Source organism: Quercus lobata, chromosome 3 (genome assembly GCF_001633185.2).
Source record: "Quercus lobata isolate SW786 chromosome 3, ValleyOak3.0 Primary Assembly, whole genome shotgun sequence".
Taxonomy (NCBI): Eukaryota; Viridiplantae; Streptophyta; class Magnoliopsida; order Fagales; family Fagaceae; genus Quercus; species Quercus lobata.
Window position 1 is genome coordinate 13,512,715 of NC_044906.1, and position 26,853 is coordinate 13,539,567.

General features: G+C 33.1%; 1 pseudogene; it reads right to left on the reverse strand.

Moving 5' to 3' along the window:
* Positions 1-10,519: 10,519 nt before the first annotated feature.
* LOC115980361 lies at positions 10,520-25,700 on the reverse strand (annotated as a pseudogene).
* Between the last annotated feature and the right edge of the window lie 1,153 nt (positions 25,701-26,853).

A 26,853-nucleotide genomic window follows, 5' to 3' on the forward strand; every position in this document is an offset into this window, starting at 1 on the left:
ATGGTCCCAATGAAAGAGGGGAGGAGAATTCGAAGTAGTGGCCTCCCCTTCACAAGGGCCTATTGTCACACGCTCTTCATTTCACAATAAGGTAGAGAATAACAAATTTGGACACTTTGATAATACTGCCGCCATAAACTCTTGCATCCAAGTCCATTTAAGAAGGATAGTACTAATCTAGTATTATAACATAGAAAACCTAATTATAAGAAAATTCTTGCAGAAATACAACCTCAAATGTTTGCACATCAACATAACTAACCTTTAATAGGTCGATTGGAACATTAAGGGTATGTTTGGTAACTGTTTTTTTTCCTCAGTTTTCTGTTTTCAAAAACAATTTTCTATTTTCTAAGGCAAAAAACTTGTTTGGTAACTGTTTTTAGGCAAAAATCAAAAATTATTTTCAATTTTCATATTGTGAAGGAAACTGAAAACTGGTCTGGAGCTGTTTTTCTTTTTCAGTTTTCCCTCACCTAAGAAAACACGCTAAAACACGCCTGAAAAATAGCCAATTAATGAACCAGCCAATTAATAAAATTCAACTTTTTCAAAAACAACTACCAAACAAATTTTCTGAATTTTGTTTTTAAAAAACGTGTTTTTCAAAACAACTAACCAAACATGTTTTTCATTTTGAAAACAGAAAAAAAAAAAAAAAAATTTGTTTTTTTCTTTTTCCTTTGAAAACAAGAAAACGAAAATAGAAAACAAAAACAGTTACCAAACATGTCCTAAGATTGTGGTTTAGGAAATTAACATTTTACTCAGATCAAGGAGGTTTAGGAAATTAACATTTTGCTCAAATCAAGAAGCTCCAACATTGCACTTGCCAAATCACTAGCATGCCCCCTTCCCAACTGCCATAAAAAATAGCATATTTGAAGATCAAAACCATTTCATTATTTAGAGAGAGAGGGAGTATACTGTTGCTAACTATTTATTTTTTTTTTTTAAATGGAATTTGATTGTTATCATAATACACCATTCATGTGCTAACAAACAAGTAAAAACCTAATCTTACTGTCCTATAAAAGGAAGCCAGAAAACAAAATAAAACAAAATTACTTAGATTTGAGACTAATTAAGCCAACCAGCCATATATTTACCTTGTCAACCTCATCAATCTAAACAAGAGGGTTACGTGTTCCACATTTTTTAGGCACTGCATCATTTTTCCTAGCATAGCATGTGATGCCCTTGAAAATAAGTTTAGGAGTTCATATACAAGAAGCATAATTTCACTGTACACATATATTTTTGTGTTAGTGTAAGTAAATGTTTAATTGAACACTTTTTAGGCACTGCATCATTTTTCCTAGCATAGCATGTGATGCCCTTGAAAATAAGTTTAGGAGTTCATATACAAGAAGCATAATTTCACTGTACACATATATCTTTGTGTCAGTGTAAGTAAATGTTTAATTACGTTGATTTCATCAACATCAGATAATACTCTAATAGAAAACCAAAAAAGCTTATGATTCAAGGTACGGGCAATTGAACCACCTATGCACATTTTGCCCACCATTGGTGGGCTAGAGAGACATATTATTTTTCTAATAAAAAAAAATCAATAAGGACTTTTATAAAGAATTTTTAGTTTCTTCCAATATCCCAATAGTGGTACTTATAATTGAACACATCTTTGTAAAAAACTATCAATTTGATACTTGTTTTATATAACAACTTTAGCTTCAATTGATTTTTTTTTTTTTTTTAAAAATACTAATACTACTATAACAATGCCAAAATCATGAAATACTAACCACGTTATTTGCATATTAAATACCTTTCGTGCAAAATGCGGTCACATTTCTATGATGATTTTTCATATGTGGAGTATTTTAAATATAAATAAAAAGTTTTTAAAACTTGGAAATTTTAAATGGTGTCTTTTCAATTGAATGCCTCAATTCAGTTTAAAATAACTTCTTTTCAAACATCGCTTAAATTCATGGTTCACAAAAATAGTGCTTAGTCAAGGGTTGAGTAGAGACATTTTGGGACCAGAAGCAAATATAAAATATATTTTTACTTAATATTTTATAAGAGAGACATGAATTTTAAAAAATCCAACCTTTTTATATAATTTAATACAATCATTATTTTATTTTCATATATTTATAGAACATATTTTAAAACTTTTAATTCTAAAAATATTGAAAAATTTAGTATCAAAATAAATTTCATATTTTAGATGGTTAGTTTCTTTTGGCAATGTTGGACTTCAATGATTGAACAATGTATTTCAATAATGATCCGGTTTTGAAGATATCGATATATTCTTTTTGATAGAGAGAGAAAAGAAGAGTAAAATTTATGGATGATTAAAAAATTTTAAACTCTTAAACTACCGTAAACATAGTGAAACGTATTCATAAAATGTTGAACATTTGAAAAAATTATAATATTTGAAAAATAATTTATATTTATTAAATTTTTGGTCCTTGATTTTAAAATTTTACATGATAAAACAGGAGAATCATATAATTTCACATAAGACAGATAGACAAGACAAACTACAAGTTAATAGAATATTTTTCCCCCTAAGTGAGAGACCTTAATTTTTTATATTATTATTTTTTTTTTGGTATACTATAAGAAAAATAGAAATAATATATTCTATTTTAGGGGGCAACCTTCCATTTTTGGGTACTAGGCCATTGCCTAAATAATCTAATGAATGAGCCGCCCTTGTTCTTATGTATTCCACACTTTTCAATCCACGTATCATTGTTTGAGCAAACAAAAGGAAATAGAGGAAAGAAGAGGATCATTAGAAGGTGCCATAACAATTGAGATGCAAACAAATATTTATGAGAGCATTGTTATTACTTTCAGTCATAGGAATTTCCTAAGTGCAGAAAATAGAATTATTACAAGTTTACAACTATAACTACAATACAGGTTATAAAGTGAGATTATATTGTAGAGAAGCCATGACTTATTGGTGGGACACAAACACACACACAAGCCACCAAGATTCTCTTTCCAAAAAAAGTGAACACAAGAAGAAAGTAAACCAACCCACTTTCTAACAGGTTTCAGCGAAGGACCCAAGGATCCAAATGTGAGTGATATTAAGAAGATCTATATGAAAGAAACGAAATTGTCAAGTGCCACTCATGGCTTATAATTATTACTCATGCAAAGCAGTTTAGTCTAATGGTACAAAGATTTGGATTTTTAGCACGTGCCATAGAAGATAGAACCATTGCAAGTCTCTCTGCTTTTCTTTTTTTAAATGATAAAAGTACTTGATTGCAAATGAAACCCCAATCTCTCTCATATGGACCTACTTGGCCATTGCTTCATGCTTTTTCTCTTTCAATCCAATTGTGACAGGGATATTTTTTGAGAGAGAGAGAGAGAGAGAGAGAGATTACATGATAAAGGACAAAAGCACAAAAACTGAAAATGTTGATGGACATTATTATTATATATTTGTAGTCTTTGTATGATGATTAGCCCATAAGAATCAAATAACACGCATGGAAGTGGAAAATGAAGGCCCTGAACAATGATGAATTCTAATGGTCTATTTAGTTGGGGGAGATAGAAAAGTGAGAGGATAGAAAAGATTTAATTTTCCCTCATATGTGTTTGGTTTAAAGGATGGATATATAAGTAAATGGATGAAAAACTATTTTATTTAGTTGAGAAGAAAAATGAGAGGATTAAAAATGCAATTTGTACAAAAATAAATTTACTCTCATGCCTTTATTAGATAAAAATAAAATAAAAGTAATAAATTAGAGGGAACAAAAAAATGATGAACCAAAAAAAGGAAACCAAAACAAATGAAAAAAAAAAATGATTTTGAATGAATGAAAAGTACCTGAAAAGGACAACAACCTAAGAAGAAAAGTAGAAAATCAAAGGAAATAAAAAATAAAATAAAAACTAAAACCAATGGGTAAGAGAAAAGACACACACAAAAAATAATAATAATAATAATAATAAAACATTGCATAGGGCCTTTCACATGGTTTGATCTAAGCACGGGGGCTTTTTGGTCTGAATTTTTTGTGATGGTCTTCTCTTCAGTTTTATCCTCAATTCAAGAATAAAACATTTTAGTGAGCCTAGGGAGAAAATACCTAGGCCCCACCAATTCCATCATTCCCTTCTCTCCAACCAAATACTCAAAAAATCAATTATCTCTCCACTTTTTTTTCCCCATTTTTCATCCATCCTAAAATCTCCCCAATCAAAACGAACCCTAAGTTATAGGAGAGGGAGAGTGATATATAAATAGTAAATGCAAAAATAAACACACAAATCTAGCCAAATCTTCATTCAAAATATTAGAGAGCCTCTCAATAATTCTTTTGCTATAGTAATTAAGATATATATATATATATATATATATTATTATTAATGAGTTCCACGCATGATCACTTTGCAAAGAATGTATTAGAGCACTACCATCAGGTATGTCAAATGCCAAATATTTGGCATTTGACACACCAAACACCACTATTCAAGCCTCATGAGGTGTGTCAAATGTGTCAAAATTTTGACACATGCTACAGTACCGTGATAAGTTTGGCACGGTACGGAACATTATAGCGCATCTGTTTATTATTTTTTTATTCCTTCTCTCTCATCTCTCCATCAGTCTGTTCCTCTATTTTTTTTTTCTCAAACCCCAATCCTCTCTTCTCTCACAACCTCTCATCTTTTCTTCTCTCACCCTCACTGCTCTTCCACGCTGACGTTGACGATCACTTCCACGCCGATCTCTCTCTAGCGATTTTTTTTTTTTTTTTTTTGGCTGTGGTTTGATGGGTGGGTTGGGTAATGGGTGGGTTTAGACGGTGATGTGTGGGTTCAGATTGTGTTAGCTAGGTTCGATGATGGTGATGATGAGGTTGTAGCCAAAGTCGGACTCTTTGAGGAGGCTGGAGTTGCCAGTGGTTTTGAGGCTGAGGAATTGAGGGGAGCAAGTGGTGTGGAGGTAGCAGAGAGTGTCGGGGAAGAGAGAGAGGATGTGGGGGTGGGAGCTGAGGGAGGTGGCTTGGGATGGAGAGGATGTGGTGGTTGTGTGGTGGTGGTGGCTGTTGGTTGTTGGCAACTGTGTGTGGTGGATGTTGATTGTGCTTGATGAGATGTAAATATTATTTTAATATGTTGTAAATATTATTATAATGTATAGACTTGAAGAATAAAACATCTGATAAATGAGATATTATAAAATGTTATGGTAAAATGAAAAAGTAGGCTTTTGATGTGTTAAAATGGTATTTTTTTTATAGAACAGCTGATGGTAATGCTCTAAAGGGCACTATAATTAGGTGTGTCAAATGCTAAATTTTTAGTATTTGACATACCAAACACCCAAAAAAAAGGTTCATGAGGTGTTTCAAATGCTAAAAGTTTTAGCATTTTTGGCAAAACTGCTACAGTTCAATTGTATTGTAGCATGTTTTATAATTAAATAACAATTGTACTCTAGCGTGAGATGTTTCAAATTAAATAATAATTTGCACTAGTAGAATTGTAATGTAAAATTGCTCCGATACACTTTTTTTTTTGCTACAGTACAATAGTTGGGTTTTTTTTTTTAATTTATTTTAATGTGATGTAATGATAAAATAGAAGATCTAATGTATAGCGTATTGTAAAATAATGTGTTAAAATTGATAAACTAAGTTTTGGTAAAATGGCATTTGGCATAGCAGCTTGATGCTAGTGCTCAGGAAAAAAAAAAAAACATCTGTTTTGAGAAGCCACCTATATATAGAAAAGACCCTTTAGCTGGGCTCTTAACTTTTCTGATTTCGTTCTCAGCCCTTCACCATAATGGGCCAGGCTTACCCAAAACCTTCAGAATTTGAAGGAGAAAAAGCCACTTCCGGCATGAGAAGCACCAATTAAAGAGGGATGAGCTAAAATTTACATCCGCAACACTTATGCTAATCCAAATGACACAGTAGCTCATTTGTGTTGGGGATTTCCAGGACTTAAAAGACAAAAATTCTGGACAAAAGACAACAAGTACCAACAAATTTGGTCAGTGCATAGTAGAAAGTTCTTGTGCAATCATTGTTACGCAAAGAAATGTTCAGAGTGGATTAACTTGAAACAAAGAACCTCAATGAAAGAGGTCCCCCCACGAAAATAGGACTGGATAACCTGGGCTAAAGGGGTTGTATACCCCCCTAGTTCAACAATTAGGGGCAGAATAAGAGGTAATTTACTCAAGGAAATCTGGCACACTATCAAATAAGAGGTAATACATATTATTTTTATTCTTTGAAATACACCTACTTTTATCTCCAATTATAATTTTTATGTTCTGCCTTCTTATTCGGCTATGGGAGTGACTATCGGGACACGAAGCAATAGTTGATAGTAAGAACAAAACCTGTAGCAACTCCAATTTCAAATGGTAGACCAATAATTGTCGTTGTTTTCTTCCTGATAAAAGTCTGTTCAGACTGACAAGTATAGTACTCTGCAAGACAGAGACCATTGTTTCCCTCGAAGCTTGTACTGGGAAAAGTATCGAACTGACCTCCTTTAGGGATTTCCCCCACACAAATGATTATAGGATACATCGAAAGTTGACACAAAGCTAAGATTTACCATTGAACGGGAAATCTCTCCTGATAGTTTGTTGTGAGACAAATCAAGTTTCTCCAAGTCTCTCATCCCTGATAAATTATTTGGAATAGGGCCTGATAGGTTATTCTCTTTCAGGTTCAAAACATGGAGCCGTTTCAAATTCCAAAAATCTGGCCAGATTGGGCCTTGGAGATTGTTGTAACTCAGGTCTAAAGTTGGTCGAAAGCTTGAAATCTGTCTATAAGTTAAGGTTGGTCCACCTTGTTGAGCAAGGTGAAGTTGAAAGCTTGAGTCAGGCTCTTGATATTCCCACTTATGAGGCTTTGTAGTTCCGTCAAGCTCTTTGGTATCTCACCTTGGAGAGAGTTAATAGACAAATCCAAGTAAAAGAGAGATTCAAACTTTCCGAACCATGATGGTACACTTCCAACCAAATGATTCCATGATAAATCCAAAGCCGCAACTTGTGGCAACTACTCAACCATTGTGGGATTGAACCTCTAAGTTTACAATTTCCAAGAATTAGGCTCTCGAGGTTTTTGAATTGTAGATTCTCATCATTAGGCATTTGTTCATCATGAAAGTTCATTGAAAGGGCCAGCATACTTAAGTTCCTGCAATATTGTAAAATCTTGAGAGCTGATATTATATTACTAAGGCTAGTGTTTGACAGTGAGAGATGTGTTAGAGCCTTCAAAATTCTGTCAAGTTTTATCAGGAGGTAATGGATCACAAAATGAACAGAAATCCAGAGGACCCACTAGTCTCCATTCAATGATTTAAAGTAATAGTTATTTTCTTTGAATTTGATTTCAGAAAAGTTGGGAAAGCCGCAAAAATAAAAATTCATGCTTGCCATGAACATTAGATTTATGCCAAATTATATACATGAAAGAAAACAGTTAGACTAAAAGAGTAAACGTCCCTCCCATTTGATTAAAATGTTGAGAGATAGCTAACGAAATGAATCATTATGTAATTAAAACAACAGCAGGTATTTAACCACAGCAGGGCCTGGCGGTCGGCCCTAGGCCTAGGCCATTTAGGCCATGGCCCAGGCCCCCTAACAAGGCCTTAAATTAAAATGGGCCCAGTAAGGTTTTTTTTTTTCTTCCAACTTAAAAAAGAGCGTAACTTGCACATTTTTTTTATCATATAGGTCTTATAAATTGATATGTCAGATCACAATTAGTAATTCAATAATATTCATTTATTATTTTCTTTTTTATCAGTTTGTAAGTTTTTTATAGTAAAATTTGTAGTACTTTGGCATCTTCTTCACAAAAAAAAAAATATATATATATATATATATATGAATTAATAAAAATAAAACACAATCACCAATTCACCATTAAGTGAATGAAAAATGTTAAATCTAATACCAATTTTATGACAAAAAACTTACAAACTAATTAAAAAATATAATAAATGAATGTTTTGAATAACTTTTCTTTATTGATGACTCGCTAGTTTGTAAACCTGTATAGTAAGTATCATTAGCTCACTTTGGATGAATTAGTCTTATTAATTAGCAAGAATTAATAATAGATTTGAAATAAAAAAATTATAATATAAGAAATAAAATAAATATTATTTAAGTGATATTTAGATATAAAAAGGCCCCTTAAAATTTTCGTCTTAAGCCTTAAACTTTCTTGGGCCGGCACCATAGTAGAAAGAGTCACAAAGTGTAGTTTAACAGGTAAACATAAAAAAATACATGGGACTTGCAAAACTTTTTAGATGTTCTAGCTGTAGGGGTCTGGCAAAGTCTTTTTGCAATGAATTCCAGATATTGAGCCCAAAAAAAAGAGTATTCCATATAAGATAAAAACAGATTCAGGTTAGAACACAACTTTCTACAATCATTTTTTTTTTTATAAAGTTCAACACTACTAAATTCAAAATGCATTATATTTTTTATTGATACCCGGTTCCAAAAGATTCCTAACTTTTTTGATACTTGTGAATTCGAAGGTTAATCAGCTAGGAGGTCAGTTGGCATTGCATCAGCTTCTACAGAGGTTTAAGTAGTTTGTTCATGATTGCTATCCTTTATTGGTTCAGCTCCAGTCTCACTTTCAACCAATTTTTGACTTGATTCATTAGTACATCCCACTAGAGTTTCCTCAGGTTCAACAACTCAAGCTTCAGCAATTGCAAGTTCATTTGACACTACTTGTCTAAGAAGTTGGAGAGTTATCTAGTAGTTCACAGCAGAAAGTTGTAAGCTTCAGACAATCTATATACATTTAAGCAAATCCATAGGATTTTAAGTTGTGTCCAACATCCCATGCAATTGCTTCCCACACAAAAGCAACACAAAGGGAAAGGGGTATGAATACATGGTTTTTAAATCATGTATTCATAACATCTTATTATAGGCCATCATCTCTTAATGGTAATCTCACTATTATAAAGTTTCCCCACTTTGTAATCAAAATATAAAAGTGGATAGTTGAACAAACTTTGTGATAAATCATTTCTAAGTGCTTCTGGAGATTTTGAAGTCCTACTTCTTCATAGTAATTTTCTATCAAAACAAGAAGAGCTGCATCAGTCATTTAGCTTGGAAATAAATTTAGATATTCTCTTTTAGTATGGAAAAAAGGCATGAAGTAACCTATTGCAACAAAAATATTATTGCAATAACATATTACAACAACAAATTTATTGCAGTAGCAACAAAAAAATTTGCTGCAATATGTTTCCAATGATTAGTGTGGAAATACCTTATTGTAACAAAACAATTTATTGCAGGAACCTATTGCAACAAAATAATTTATTACAATAAGTTTCCCGGTTTACTCCCGCCATATCTATTACAACAAACAAATTGTTGCAATAAGTTATGGCAACAATAGATGAGAATGAAAACTTTGAAATCTCAAAAGCATTTTAAGGATTATTATTCATTAAGAAGTTTATAACAACTAAATTGAATAGGTCAACAAACCTATAATGTCCCTAAAGAAAAGCAGTCAACCAATCTAGATAGTTACAAGTTAAATTAAATTCACTTAAACTAGCTTGTAACAATTGTAGCTTTGTAAGCTCTTCTTCTATAACTTGCAAAACATGAGGTGGGATCTAAGGCCGTTCAAACCTCGCCCTAAATTTTGCTATAGCATAGTAACAGAGTGATGCCAAGTGAAAATGATGAAATAAACAATTACAAAAAGGACCAACATAGCACTTCTATTTTTCCATTAAAATATTACACAGATGCTTAGTTGGATCGGTATAGCTCTTGACTCAAATAATAACAGTTAAAATCATATGATTAGAACGAAATACTTTCTTAATTTTCTACAAATACTTCCTACAGAACAAACTAGAAAGTGTTCTTTTGACATTTGTCTCCCACCTTGATTCCTACATCAAGACAAGCCAGGAAAATTAGAAGGTGGGCCAAGGTTCAAACAAAGCAAAGCAAATTGATAATCTCTAAAGATGCAACAATGTCACTACAACTAAGAACTAAGATTCACACATGTATGTATAGACATATGATAGTGGTGCAGATTACCTGCTTTTTAGGTGGAGTCATTTCTTGAATTGCCTTCACAATGAATTGAAGTTCTTGAATCGCCATGCTTCCAAGTTGCTTATTAAACATGTGCTAGTTCTGTGCAACTTTATTCATTCCAAAAAATCCTTCTACCATGTCTATTACAAGTTTCTCGATTCACTCCCTCCATATCTATTACGACAAAAAAATTGTTGCAATAAGTTATAGCAACAATATATTTCGTTCTAATAAATATTTTAAATAATAATAAAAATATTTTATCGCAACAAATTTATTGCAACTAAATACTATTGTAACAAAATTTTTGTTGCAATAACATATTGCTACATAGCTTATTGCAATAGTGAGCAACGAAATATTCGCGTTGCAATAGGGCATTTTTCTTGTAGTGATATTATTCATCGAGTGCTACCTCTATGCAACTCTCTTCGTTCCATCAATTTCCTTTTTAATGGAATCAAACGATTCAATCATTTCCAATCTAAATAACTGCATAAGCAAATAACACAGAGTTACAAAAGCAATTTGAATGAAGCAATCTACTCTTCAAGATAAAAATATAATGTGTTGATTTCTACCTCATTGTCCACTTGTTCATCGCTCAAAACCCCATCTCTTGTTTCATCCCTTCTTGTTTGTAGCAGCATCAAGCAGACGGATCCATTCATTGACTTAAGGGAAATGGCCTCCTAATTTTTTAAAAGAATATCAAAAGTATATCTAGGTACTAATTTTAAGAACTTTAATTTTTTTAACTCATTTCATTAAAAGAAAAGACTTCAAATTGAATGATTATTAGGATCTATCTTAAGCAATACAGATCTTGCAACTGCATAAGCGATCTAAGCACTTTCTTTCATAACATCTCCAAGTTGACCTATGAGAATGAGGTCCCCTTTTCCCTCTACTTCCTCAATTGCATTAGTCTCTACATACAGGATAGACCTCCCCGTGGCAGTCTAAGCAAGACTCATAACTACTCCAACTGGAGTTTGATTATAGAAGCGCTCAGGAGGAAAAATAGGTCATCCAACAAAATCAACTAGGTTTGATGTGTCAATCACAACTTTCTCAATAGTCTTAGTTGCTTCACTTTCCTAGATCGTCTTAGTATCTGCCAGATCTTGGGAAGAGATTGCAAAAGGTTTGCAATGATTGAACAAAGTGAATCAAAGATGAATTTACCTTCAAAGGTATTTAACCACGGTATAAAGAGTCATAAAGTGCAGTTTAACAGGTAAACATAAAAAAATATGTGGGACTTGCAAAACCTCCCATAGTTACTATCAAATTGTTTGGTCCTTCATATTGAACCTTTTCACATTATTCATTACAAAAGTAAATGTATCCTTAAAACATTCCAGGTGTGCTAGCAGTAGGGGATTGCAAAGCTTTCTTGTAATGAAACTAGATATTGACCCTAGAAAAGAAAGAATTCCATATAGTATAAAAACAAATTCAGGTTAGAACATAACTTTCTACAAACAATTTTTTTTTTTTTAAGTTCAACCCTACTAAATTCAAAATGCAATATATATTTTATTGATACCTAGTTCCAAAATATCCCTACTTTCTTATATACCTTTGAATCCGAAGGTTGATCAACTGGGAGGTCAATTGGCACTACATCAGCTTCTACAAAGGGTTGATTAAGAAGTTGGAGAATTATCTGGCAGTCCATAGCAAAAAGTTGTAAGCTTCAAACAATCTTTATACATTTAAGCAAACCAGTAGGAATTTAAGTTGCGTCCAACATCCCATGCAATTACTCCCCACACAAAAGCAATACAAAGGGAAAGGGGGTATGAATTACACAACTATAAACCATTATGATTAATTATATCTATATTGCTCATCCCAATTTGATATTTATAAACAAACTAAGTAAAATATGGTTTTTAAATCATGTATTCATAACATCTTGTTATGGGCCATCATCTCTTAATAGTAACCTCACTGTTATAAAGTTCCCCACTTTGTAATCAAAATATAAGAGTTAAATAAACCTTGCGATAAATCTTTTCTAACTGCTTCAAGAGATTCCAAACTCCTGCTTCTCGACAGTAATTCTCTATCAAAATAAGAAGAGTTGCATCGGTCACTTCAACATGCAAATAGATTATAATTTGTGAGTTACATAAACAAGTGCCTACTCCATTATTGTCAATGAAATTACATGCACACACAATAGAGTGAGAGAGATATCAAACACCTTTTCATGTTTAATTCCATAAGCTTTACATATGTCCTTCTCTAAATAGTTTCTAGCAATGGAAATTTCTCACCAGTTGTATAACTAGCAATATCCATAACCTCCATTCTGTCCAACAGGGGTTTGGATATATTATCCATAACATTTGCTATGTGCACAAACAAAACCTGCAATGTGAAACAAGGTAAGAAGATGCTTAACAGCCCCCAAATCATCTAAATGATAAGTAAACTCAACATAAAATTCTTGAAGAAATACAACCTCAAATGTCAGCACATCACCATAATGACTAACCTTTGAAAGGTCAATTGGGACATCAATATAGTGGTCTAAGAATTTAGCATTTTGCACAGGATCAAGAAGTTCCAACATAGCACCTTCAGGATCACCAAAATGCCCCTTTACCAATTGCCATAAAACACAACAAATTTGAAGATTAAAATCATTACATTATTTATAGAGGGAGGGAAGTACACTGTTACAAAAAGATTTATTTTGAAATATGAGGAGTTGTGTTGTGCTGTGGAGGTAATCTATAGCTTGAAAAAGTAATGTACAAGGTGAAGACAGAGGCCTAAATTGTAGAATCAAGTGCTGCATAAACTACAGTCGTTTAGTGTAAATACTTGTAAAGCTGCTTGTAGTTTAGTTGTATTTAATTAGTTGGTTAATAGTGATAGGTGTTAATTGATGATTGGTTCTGGATTGATTGTTAGTTAGTTAGAGGATTTGTTAGCTTTTTCCCGCTCTATTAGTGTATATAAATTCAGAGCTTAGTGTAATTATATTCATTCAAGCATTTTACATACACAATTCTCTCTCTCTCTCTCTCTCTCTCTCTCTCTCTCTCTCTCTCTCTCTCTCTCTCTCTCTCTCTCTCTCTCTCTCTCTCTCTCTCAGTTATGACCTCCATAGCCAAAGCTTGAATCTTTGACATGGTATCAAAGCTAACTGGCTCAGCAAGTTCAGTTTTTCATTGTTGTTATCCCAATTTCAACTCTTGCTTTCCTTTTCATCTTTCTTTTGATTCTTGATCAGAATTTCTTTGATTTTAGGTCAGAATTTTGTTTTCTCTGAGTTGAATTTGTACGAAATCTTTCTTGATTTCTCAGTCAATTCAGTTTCAATACTCTTTGAGTTGAATTTGCACTAAATCTTCCTGAATTTGCACGAAATCTTCCTTGATTTCTCAGTCAATTCAATTTCAACCTTCTCCAGGATTCTTCAAGATTTGATTAAATTTCTTTGATTCTTTAAACTTGATTGATCACCAAGTTATATAGCATGGTGTAAGTGTAATAGCATGGTTTTGGCTTGGTTACTCAACTCTCTTACAAAGGATATTTAAGCTAGTGTGATCTACTTTAAGTCTACTAGGGATTTACATACATATAATTTAGATATTCGAATCGATTTCCCAAGACTCGAACCTGGAACTAGTCGAACCACATCAAAAAAAAAAAAATTTGTTAGGGGATGCGCGTCCAAACAAGCCTAACATGGGTGCGCTGACCAAAATGGTGTACCTATGCTTCTCGATTCTTGGTTCAGAACTCCATTTCTTGTTTTACCTTCCATACCTATCTCCTCCCTTGGTTTCACCATTCTTGAGAAAATTTCACACACTTTACAAAAAACAAATAAGAAATCAAAATTTAGAAATTGGAAAAACAAGAGAGAGAGAGAGAGAGAATTCGTTAAAAACTGGCTAACAACGTTTGTTTGTAGTAGCATTAAGCATGGATGGATCCATTAATGGACTTGGAGGCAATGGCCCCCTAATGTTTTTTTAAAAAAGATAAAAAGTACATATAGGTACTAATTTTAAGAACTTAATTTTTTTAACTCATTTCACTCATTAATTTAAAAAAAAAAAAAAATCAGATTTACATACATATAATTTAGATATTCGAATGGATTGCCTGAGACTCGAACTTGAAACTAGTTGAACCGTGTCGGGAAAAAAAAATCGTTAGGGGACACACCTACAACCGCGTCCAGTCCACACAACGCGTCCCAACGAGTTTTATGCTGGTATGCTGACCAAATTGGTGCGTCCATGAAAAATATATTTTTTTTTTAAATCTACCCCTACAATAAAAATTTGCACACCCTGAACTTAAGCCCAGTTGAATTTAACTTCTATACAAGTCCAACAAAAAATTTGTTGGTCTTAAATCTTCAGGAAACAAAAAAGAAAAAAAAAAAAAATCATAAAAGAAAGCCAAACCAAACCTAAGATAGCAAAACATACTCCTGCCCTAATTCACTCTCCAAAACCAAAGATCTCAATGACTTAAAAATCCAACCTAGTCTCTGCATCATCCACGATTTGCCACCGCATTGCCTAATCTAACCTAGTAAGGTTGCATCGCCTAATGCTGGTGTGTCCCTGATCCACCACCGTTGTCGCTTGATCTCTCAAGCAATCTCAATTCTCATTTAATTTGGTATTTTAATTTCATCTCTCTTTCTCACTCTTTTACCGTGTGTGTACTTGTGTAATTAACTAGTTATAGTGTTTTGATAAAAAGCTTTTGAGTTTTAAGTTTTTGTCTTTTTCACTTTTGAGTTTGTGACCATTAATTTCTATGCTTGTGTTTATTGTTTGATTGTCTAAGTGTTTTGATATGAAGTTTTTGAGTGGATCTGTCAGGGGGAGCATTAACACTAAAAGGACAATGAAAGTATGAAACAATTACACAATTTAGTCACTTACTCAGTGGGGCCGTGGGACATAAATTAATAAATTAAATTAAAGAATTGTAAAAATATACAAAATAATTGCTCAAAAATGTCTTGTGAATTCAATAAAAGAATTGCAAAGAGTAAAAGATATAAATTAATAAATTAAGGTATTTCAAGCAATATTAATTAATACGGTTTATTGAAAAACACTAGATGATTTATAAGATGTAATTTTAGTAACAATAATTAGTGTGTTCATTGTATTAGAAAAAAAAATATGTTAAATGAACTTTATAGTTTATCTTCTTTTCTTTTGCTAGTACTATAGACAAATTTGTAATAACGAATGGGAGATCAATAGGATGAATGATTGTGTGGCTGTCTACATTGAAAAATATGTCTGATAGGATTGATAATAAAGTTATCATGCAACGATTTCAAAATATTAAATCTTCTAAAAGGAAATCATAAAACTTCAAGTACTTGAATTTTTTTTTTTGTGATGTTATATCCAAGTTCTCTTTTGTTTTAGATTTTATATAGTTTATATTTCTTATTGATCCAACAACGCCTCTAAAAAAAAAATCCTAGAGCCGCCACTTCATTTCTTATTTCACCTTCGATACCTATCTCCTACTTCCTGAGTTTCATCATTCTCGAGAAAATTTCAATCACTCTATAGAAAACAATAGAAAATCAAAATTCCCTCCCCAAGTCATGCTTGCATCTTTCATTGCACACGTCTTTCTTTATGTATAGATTTAACGCTCGGTACGTTTCCTATGGGGGACTCCAACAGGAAAGTTGAATACGTAGTCGATCAACCTCTACTCTTACTGCATAAACATTTCAAATTTTGATGGACGATTCGTGACTCATTTGATTATGAATTGTTGCATTTTTTTCTTTTCTTTTTGAGTTTCACTCAATTCATATATTTCTATTTGTTTTTCAAGTTCAAAAAAATTATATTTTGCCCCACTTAATAATGCCATTGATCATTATAAGAGAATTGCTAATAAAGATTGCGAAATTCCCTTCATTCTAAACATTTTAGGGCAAAAACCTGGCTTGAATTGTTTGAATTATCATTTAGAGTTTACTATAAAAAAAAAAAAAAAGTACTTTATTTCTTAAACTGACCATTGTTTTTCCGAAGTATATTAAAGATAGATTGCTCTGATAAATCCAAGTTTAGACAAAAATTAATTTTGTGCTCAAAACTACCATGTTATATAGGAAATTAGTTAGATTTGTCAAGAAATGCTTGTCACTATTTTTAATTGGATATGAAAGTTCCACATTTATTTTAATTGGTCCACTGATATATATCTCTTGATGAATTTGTCAAATTGTCTTGAAATTTTATGGAAAGTGTCCAATTTTAATTTAAGGAGCTGGAATTGCATTTTGGAATTGTATTGCCATTGGATCTACCCCACATTACAGATTTTGTCTTTCACTTGGTAGGCCTGCCAGCACACACCTCTTGGCTTCAATCCCATGGTTTGGGCATTCTCTCCACCCCATAGCTTCCACACTTCGGCCCGTGAGTGGCCCTAGGGCCATCTCACAAGCCATTTTGGAGCCCAAAACCTTTGGGACTTAGTTCAGCAGCCTTAAGCCCGAGCACTTCAGCACCTAGAGCTTAGCCCAGGTCCGAAATCTACGTTTTAGGCCTAGCCCCTCGAGCCCTTCTTTAATATTTAGGCTAGCCCATCCTTTTTTAAGGTAATTAGGTTCAGCCCACCATTTTGAAATAAAATCCATTTCACTTCTTTATTAACTTTCAGCCCACTTTTAATTAAAAAGGGTCCATGCATGTTTTCTTTAATTAATAAAAGGCCATCATATTTTCTATATTGCATTTAAATCCATACTTTCTCATATTTTCTTTGTGGCACATCATTTTCTCATATTTACATACTATGACATATACTTTTTCATATTTTCATTTTGACCCGAAACTTTCCCATATTCATTTTTTGAGCCTAGATTTTTCCCAAAATTTCATTTTGACCTGGAACTTTCCTATATTCATATTTTGACCCCAAATCTTTCTTAAATTTCTATAAAGCCTTTTAACTTTTCAAAAATTATGGAGAGGCCCCTCAACCCTTTTGGAAAGTTATTTGGAAGCATTCAAACAGTTTCCAAGGTCTTTTAATCATATTCAAATCCACCTTTTGCTTGTCTTTATTTAAGATAATTTCATTGCAACATGTTTGATGTTTGATTACATGCTATGCTTGAGCGCTTTTTAGCCTTAATAAATTGTTTATGCCTTGATGCTATGTTTTGTGTATTGGGTAGGGTGTGGATCTTTTTTTTTTTTTTTTTTGGGGACAAGGTTCACATCCAAACACTCAATTTCAATAAAGAGTTTGGCATAGAGCTTGTTTGGCCTTTTTACATGCTTTTGTGTTTTCCTTTTCTTAGATCCCTTATCTTGTGATGCTATGTTTGGATGTTCTATGCTTAGATTCATGTTCATCTTTAGATCCACGCATGCCTGCTTAGATCTAGCTTCTTGCATCTTTGCCTATGACCTTCAGCTCATTAATTAGGCAACCATTTTGGCCTAAACTTGTAAATAAAATTAGGAATAAAATTAAAATACTCCAAGGCTAGGGCTTTAAAATTTTTGTAATTTTTTTCTACTATAACTCCAATTAAGATCCGGTCTAGTTGTTTCCAATAGATTTAGTGCAGCTTATGTACTTATTCATGTGGGATGTAACTGTTATTTCAAATCCTTTACCCAAAAATATGTTATCTTAGATCTGAATCAACATCCTCCATAATACAACCTTGTACAAGCCATCTTTCTTTCAGCCATTAAAGAAAAAAAAAGAAAAAAAAAAGAAAAAAAGAAAAAGAAAAAAGAAGAAGAAGAGAATTAATGGAAACAAGAGTGTGGAATACAAATTTCAGTTTTAGTTCCAAGATACAATGTAGTAAGAACAAATTTCCGGACACTTACAGAAAAGGCAAGCCTTTCAAGACTTCTTCTGCAAAACAAAATTCATGGAAAATTAATTAAACCTGTGCACTAGAAAATTAGGTTTCACATTTTAAAATTTGTTTAGTAGTCACTAACCTCTTCTACATTAGTAGCTAGTGAATAACTTTCATCTCCTAATAGATTCAAAAAGCAATGTAGCCCGATCACAACAAATATGATATTTAGCATCAGAAAGCCTGGCATGCCATGATCTCTTTTCATCCCCTAATAGATTCAAAGAGCATTGCAGCCTGATCAAATTAAACAAATGTGGTAGTATTTAGCATCAGAAAGCTTGACATGCCAAGATCTCCTTAAGTATGTGAATGCAAATACCAATACCCAATTTCCATCTACATAAATCAAATTTGTAAATGACCACCGCGGGGTATAGCTTGATGGTAAGAGTCCTCAAATTGCTTTACATGGTGAGTGGTTTGAGCAATAGCCCCAGCAAGGCCCTAGTAATATACGTAGTATTACCCATTACTGTCACGTGGCGTGGGGTTGATAAGTCCACACTAGAAACTCCCTTTTTTCATTTAGCCAGAAAAAAAAATCAAATTTGTAAATATAGATATAGACATCAATGACCATTGAAATCACAAATTGTCAAGACCTGTTGTAGTAACCCTTGGATGATTTTGTTGTATGTGCGATTGTTAGATGAGCAACCATTCCCATCCATTTACTCAAACAAATGATAATTTTTTTTTTATGAACAAGAAATGGGTAGAGGGGGGGTGACCTGAGTTGGTGTCTTCCACCTGGGTGTGATCATAGTGACACTTTACCAAATAAGCCCGGGCCTGCGAAAATATGGAGTAATTTCCTAGGCGCTTCCCATTGTGGAATTTGAACTTGGGGCCTCCACCTCCCAATCCCTAAGAAATGAGCCCATGACCACTAGACCAACCACTCCTGGTAGTAAGCAAATGATAATTTTGTTCCAATCATTTACTTATTTTTCATTCTCTTAATTAAGCCCATTATAATTACAAAGTTACCAAATCTCCTTACAAGCTTTTTGTAATACAATTGATAATACATTTTTTTAGAGTACTATTAACTTTTAATATTTTAGAAAAAAAACCCAATTATTTGTTTGTTTATTTATAATTTATTAAAATAATAAATTTTGATTACATCGACAATAATTTTATTTCTCAACTAATACTTCTTGGTGTTTCAATTGAGGCATCTTCAAATATCCTAACCCCATTGTAACTATTGAATTATACTTCATCATGTGGTAGGTAAAAAAAACAATAAGCAAAAACAAAAACTGATAATGAATTGAAAAAGAATCCTCGTCATTCTAGACAAGACAATTTTTTTTTTCTTTTTTTTTGTGTGCAAGATTTATCACATCATATCATAGATAAAGAAACTCATGAAATTGTCGCTATTTAAAACTCACAAAATGAATTGAAATTAACTAAAATATCAAAGTGGATTAAATAGACTAAAATGGATTGGAATAGACTAAATGAGAAAAAAAAAAAAAAAAAACCGAATATCCATAAACTCATTCGTATCATGCTTGGTAAATTGATTTGGTCCACAACATTTTAAAGATGAACATGTTGTTATTAGTATTATATGACTAATGGACACTAAGGCACCTCTTTTTTTAAAACTAAATTGAATCAATCACATATTAAAGAGATTAATTAAAATCAAACGAAACCTAAATTTAAGGGACCGAAATTGAAAAATTCCAGGAAAATTGTTACCTTTTATAAATTTCAAGAACCAAGTTCAAACTTTTTAAATTTATAGGCTCAAAATTGAATTCATCCCAAATTTCAAAAAGCCTAAAATTATAAATTATCCTTTTTTTAAAAAAAAAAATTCTCAAATGATAATAAAGACAAATACATATATTATAGTACAAGATTTTAACTGGATTGTTCATTTTCTATTATGATGTGGATCATGTTACTTAGTCAAAAGTCTCACGTGGGATTTGGAGCATGCATGGTTTGGCTGCTAAAGCTGCTAAGTGGATAATGGTAGTTAGGCGACTACCATTTCAGAATGTAAAGAAAAAAAAGTTACACATTGCTACTCTCATTTCACACTTTGCATTCATTTCATTGGAAAGGAAAATAAAATAGAGAAATAAAATTATCCTCTTTTGAGTACTAATTGCACGTCATCAAATCATCATTCTCTTAATTAAAGTAATCACAAGCTTAGATACTTTGATAGTGATGGCTACTAATAGGTCAAGAATATATTGACCCCTTGTGATAAATTAATTGATTAATTAGTTAAGTTTATTAATTAGTCAAATTAACATGTCAGATGCGTGGTAGCACAAACAAATCACCAATTAAACTAAGTATGCAGCGGAAATTAAATTGACACGGTGATTTGTTTTCGAATGGGGAAAACCTACACAGCAAAAACCCCACTAGGTGATTTCAAGGTCACCACTCCTGAGAATCCACTATTATCAAAACAAGCGGTTACAAGTAAAGGACTCCTAATACCTTATACCAACCTACAGTTGAACCCTTACCCCAATACCCAATGAGACTTGTTCTGTAGTGACAATCTCTCAAGGTCACAACTCCTGAAAATCCACTATTATCAAAACAAGTTGTTACAAGTAAAGGAATTCCAGTACCTTATACCAACTTACAGTTAAACCCTTATCCCAATACTCAATTGGACTTGTTCTGCAGTGACAATCTCTCCTTTCAATGCACATCTCCCAATACGTGACTAATTGCGTAGATCCCAATACGTGACTTCAATCACCAACTAGAGAAGGATGTTGGCTGCAAAGTTTTTCAATTCATCACACGATGAAAATCAAGAAACTCCTTGTTTACAAAACCCTACGGTGTACAAACACAGCAGCTTCTTCAAGAGAGATATGAACTAGGGCAAATTCTATCTCTGGTCACAATTTGCATGAACAAAACTTTGCTTCACACGTGTGCAACTTGTGTCACCTTTGACAGTCCTTAAAATAATCCTTATATATATATTTAGGGTTGTGAGAAAAGAAAGCCCAAACATATACCCACGGATTGGATGAAAACAGAACTGAAAAATCTGTTATCTATCGAGTAGTTGTCGAGCCACGGGATTCAGACAACTCTCTAAGCCTCAATAGATGCTAGTTGTCGAGCTAACTGTCGAGATTTAATGAGCAACACTTTCACACTTGATTCTTGGATAGATTTGCATGGCTTTAACAGTTGAACTTGAAACCTTGTTTCTTGAAGTATTAAACACATCCTAGATCTACCCAAATACAAGTAAAGTGCGTTTTATCAAAGGATTAGCCAATTACATAAAATAGTGACATATGTTCCTAACATGTGAATCACATATGTCCTAACAGCTACAAGTAAGAAAAAAAATGGTCTTTGAATTGGACTTGCAATGACTGACATTCTCTTTCAATTTTTTGGTGGAAATATGACCTAACATGGCCCCCCTAATCTCTCAATCTCATTCATCTATTGGGTGGTTCTTTAAGTCTTTAAGGGTGTGCAATTGGATTGTCATTGTGGCATTTTGAATCATTCAAGTTATTAATTACATGAAAACTCACGTAGGTTTTCCCCTATAAATATTTTAAGGTAAGCCAAAGATGATATCTTTGTAGGGTCAATGGAATTTGGAAGTTAATCACTTAGTAATTTCTCTATTCTCTATTGATTATCCTTAAATATGGACCATTCATGAAACACGAGTAGGGTTTTTTCTCCAAGAAAATCTGGATGCTTCTCTCTCACACACACATCTTGAAGGTTCATGCATTAAATCTTAATGGGCTCCAATTATAATTGGTCATTCTAGTACACCAAAAAGTCTTAAAAAGATCTTTCTTAGGGACTTTTCCTTACTCTTCAAATCTTTAGTCATGGTAGGAATTCAAAAAGAGACTCTTGTAGTAGACTACTCTTGGTCTTTGATTGGTGACAATTAATGATTCTTTCATGATGAATATTGAATCATATCAATGAAAGGCCATAATTAATCATGTCACTCAATTCTTTTTATGCAATCAATCCACACGCGTGGTAGCATGACATAAACAAAATGTATTACTTTCATGTCAAGCATGGGAATTCCTGTTTATCTTTGCATGATTGGTTTTCACTGTCATTATATCATTGATTCTTGTTCGTGTGTGACATATTCAAGTTCATTTTGAGGTCAGTTTGAATGAACAAAAACTTAAGACTGTATGAAAATCCATTTTAACATGCTAGAATTTGAGTTTTGCTCAGAACAGAGAGTACCAAATCACATTTCTTCTTGCCCTTTAATTCAAATGAACAAATCTTCTATTTATATTATCAATTTATCATTCAGGAATTCAAAAAGACTCTCTTTTAGTAATTTAAGGTTTTCAATTTAGTATTTTCATCTAGATTCATCAAATCTTTTCATTAGTTTTAGTACTTTTCACTTTCTCAATGACGTGGTTTTGGTGGAAGTTAATGATATGGATTGGACAAATGATTAATGGAAATTACAGAACTGAAATGAAAAAAAACTTAAAGTAATTAATAAGAGGTTACAATCTATAATTTAAACCTATCATTAACTAATACTAAAATTTTTTTTTTTTTTTTTTTTTTTTTTTGAGTATGATTACTAAAAGGTATTGAACTCTAATATTTTCTAATTCTAATCTTTTCAAATTATGTTCTAATTCTTAAACAAGAACAAATTAACGCATTTTGTGGAAAGTCTTTTATAAAGAATTATTAGTTTCTTCCAATATCCCAATAGTGGTACTCATTTAACACGGCTTTGGGCATGCTCCATTATTATTTGTAAGTTGCACAAACATCCAGTACTTGCTCCATTATTTTTTACTTTAGGTTTGATTCCACACACTTCATGTGTGCTCTTCTCCAAATGGTCCCAATGAAAGAGGGAAGGAGAATTCGAAGTAGTGACCTCCCCTTCACGAGGGCCTATTGTCACGCGCTCTTCATTTCACAATAAGGTAGAGAATAACAAATTTGGACACTTTGATAATACTGCCACCATAAACTCTTACATCCAAGTCCATTAAGAAGGTGTAAGGGGGTGGGCTGTGCTAGTGGTGTTGGGCTGCTTCCTGCTGCACTAAGTCCAAGTTTTCTGGATAAGAGAGTTGGGACCGGCCCAGCTTCAGCTTAAGTTGGTCTGGCTTGTGCGCAAACTAGGCCAAGTCTGCCAGGGACGTGTTCATGGCAGGTGAAACTGTTTCAGACAAATTGTGGCAGACAGACATAATAACAATAAAATAAACAGAAAATATCTAGCCACTTAATGGGGAATTGACCAAATAGCCCTTAAAATCAATTACAACAACAATACCAATTATTTTCTTTTTGCAGGAGAGAAAAAGAAATAACAGAGGACATCAAATGTTAATACGCATGGGTTAGTCGAAATATTAGAGGAAATTGACCAGAAATCCAATCCGCAGGAGCAGAGCCACAAAGGGAAGAACGTTCCTCTTCAAAGCAGTCAATCTCTCAAGAAAGATTCCTGCCATAGAGGTTAACCGCCCTGAGGGAAACAGATCTGAGTGGTTTTTCTGCGTAAATACTCTCGAGTTTTTTACAGAGAGCCGAATTTTATGAGGGAGAGAAAGGATCAATCTACCGGTGCATGCCTACCGTTCTAATTTTCACACTGTTTCTTTCTTTCACTCGTTTTCTTTGCTATTTCTTTTAAGTTTTCTATTTCTTAATCAAAGTTCCCGTTGTTCCCCCCCTCCTCTCTGTTCACGACAAGACCCTCCTTTTATAGTGCCTGCCGTGACTCGATTTTACTGTTTTAACCCTTAATTCCCTTTGTCTGGTCTGGGTGTACTGGCCGACCATCACTGTTCCGCTATGTGCCGCCCTCCCATCGCCAGACAAGGAAGAGTATTTTGTTTGCTAGTCTGCCGTGGCACCCTTTCTTGCTACGGTCTGGGTTATTTCTCTCTCCCTGTCCCTCATGGCATGCACCTAATGGTTCCAACTCAACTTGCCTCTTTTAGGTAGTAAGCCATCCCAACAAGACACCTCCCTGAAAGAGCCTGGGCCGGAACCTTCAAAATAGATTTTTCCCCTCTCCCCACCACCAAACCATGCCCTCTGATTCTCTGACCCCCCGACTTCACCATACTCTGTATTGGCTGAGTATAGGCTGGTGGTGCTTGGGCCTTGCACGTGCCTTTATTCCATATATGTCCAAAACTTGCCTGCTGCCCATTCGTCTGCTGTGGTTTAGAGGCTCGCCGTCTGTGTTTTTTGACCTCTTATGTGGGCTGCTTTTTGTTTTCTCGCTCCTCTCAAGAGCTGGGCTTTATTTGATGATGAGTCTTACATTTCTTTGGCCCATTCCTTGGTTTCCCTTATTTCTTGCAATGTCGTTCTGTTATTCCTGCTGTAATAACTTAATCCTACTGAGCCTCTTTTAGGCCAGCCGTTTTTTCCTTCTCTCAGTGGCTTGGCATGGCCACTAGTTTGCTTTTATTTATGAGCTCCTATGTCCCTTTTGGCTTTCCCTTGGGCATCCTCGGCTTGTTTGCTTTCTTTAGGCTTCCTCGACTCTTTTGCTAATTCTGCATTCCCATGGGCTTTTTACTAACTTCATTGGGCTTCCCTGACCCAATAACCTTATTCTCATCCTTGGGCTTTATGGGCCTGCCATAAACCCCTTACTTTCTTAGTTTGCATTACTTTGGGCTTGCGGCGGCCCTTTCTCGCTTTTCTACCTCATACACTGCCCATGGGATGCTATTTCTCTCTTTCCGGGCTTCTTCGAGCCCGCTTGCCTCTTCAAGACCCATTTGTTTATTTCTTGGGCCTGTGATTCATTATTCCTACTACTTGGGCCTAATGGTTTTGCTGTCTGCTTTGTCAATTCTTTGTTGCCCTTGTTATTGGGCTTTCTTTCTTTCCACTTGGATTCTCACAAATGGCCCTCAACAGAAGGATAGTACCAATCTAGTATTATAACATAGAAAACCTAATTATAAGAAAATTCTTGCAGAAATACAACCTCAAATGTCTACACATCAACATAACTAACCTTTAATAGGTCGATTGAAACATTAAGATTGTGGTATAGGAAATTAACATTTTGCTCAGATAAAAAAGCTCCAACATTGCACTTACCAAATCACCAGCATGCCCCCTTCCCAACTGTCATAAAAAACATCATATTTGAAGATTCAAACCATTTCATTATTTAGAGAGAGAGGGAGTATACTGTTGCTAACGTATTTTTTTAAAGAAAAAACAAAATGAATTTGATTGCTATCTAATACACCATTCATGTGCTAACAAACAAGTAAAAACCTAGTCATACTGTCCTATAAAAGGAAGTCGGAAAACAAAATAAAACAAAATTACTTAGATTTGAGAGTAAATAAGCAAACTAGCCATATATTGACCTTGTCAACCTCATCAATCTAAACAAGAGGGTTACGTGTTCCACATTTTTTAGGCACTGCATCATTTTCTTTAGCATAACACACGATGCCCCTGAAAATAAGTTTAGGAGTTCATATACAAGAATCATAATTTCATTGTACGCTTAAATTTTGTGTTAGTGTAAACTGTAAATAAATGTTTAATTACCCTGATTTCATCAACATCAGATAATACTCCAACAGAAATCCAAAATTGCTTGTGATTCAAGGCATGGGCAATTGAACAACCTATGCTCATTTTGCCCACCATTGGTGGGCTAGAGAGACATATTATTTTTCTAGTAGAAAAATATCAATAAGGACTTTTATAAATAATTTTTAGTTTCTTCCAATATCCCAATAGTGGTACTTATTAAACACATCTTTGTAAAAAACTATCAATTTGATACTTGTTTTTATAACAACTTTAGCTTCAATTGATTTTTTTTTTTTTAAAATACTAATACTACTATAACCATGCCAAAATCATGAAATACTAACCACGTTATTTGCATATTAAATACCTTTTGTGCAAAATGCGGTCACATTTCTATGATGATTTTTCATGTGGAGTATTTTAAATATAAATAAAAAGTTTTTAAAACTTGGAAATTTAAATGGTGTCTTTTCAATTGAATGCCTCAATTCAGTTTAAAATAACTTCTTTTCAAACATTGCTCAAATTCATGGTTCACAAAAATAGGGCCTAGTCAAGGGTCGACTAGAGACATTTTGGGGCGAGAAGCAAATATAAAATATGTTTTTACTTAATATTTTATAAGATAGACATGAATTTTAAAAAATCCAACCTTTTTATATAATTTAATACATTAATTAGTTTATTTTCATATATTTATGAACATATTTTAAAACTTTTAATTCTAAAAATATTGAAACATTTAGTATCAAAATAAATTTCATATTTTAGATGGTTAGTTTCTTTTGGCAACGTTGGACTTCAATGATTGAACAATGTATTTCAATAATGATCCGGTCTTGAAAATATTGATATGTTTTTTTTGATAGAGAGAGAAAAGAAGAGTAAAATTTTTGGATGATTAAAATTTTTTAAACTCTTAAACTTCTGCAAACATAGTGAAACGTATTCATAAAATGTTGAACATTTGAAAAAATTATAACATTTTGAAAATAATTTATATTTATTAAATTTTTGGTCCTTAATTTTAAAATTTTACATGATAAGATAGGAGAACCATATAATTTCACGTAAGACAAATAGACAAGACAAACTACAAGTTAATAGAATATTTTCCCCCTAAGTGAGAGAACTAAATTTTTTATGTTATTATTATTTTTGTAATACTATAAGAAAAATAGAAATAATATATTCTATTTTAGGGGGCAACCTTCCATTTTAGGGCATTAGACCATTGCCTAAATGATCTAATGAT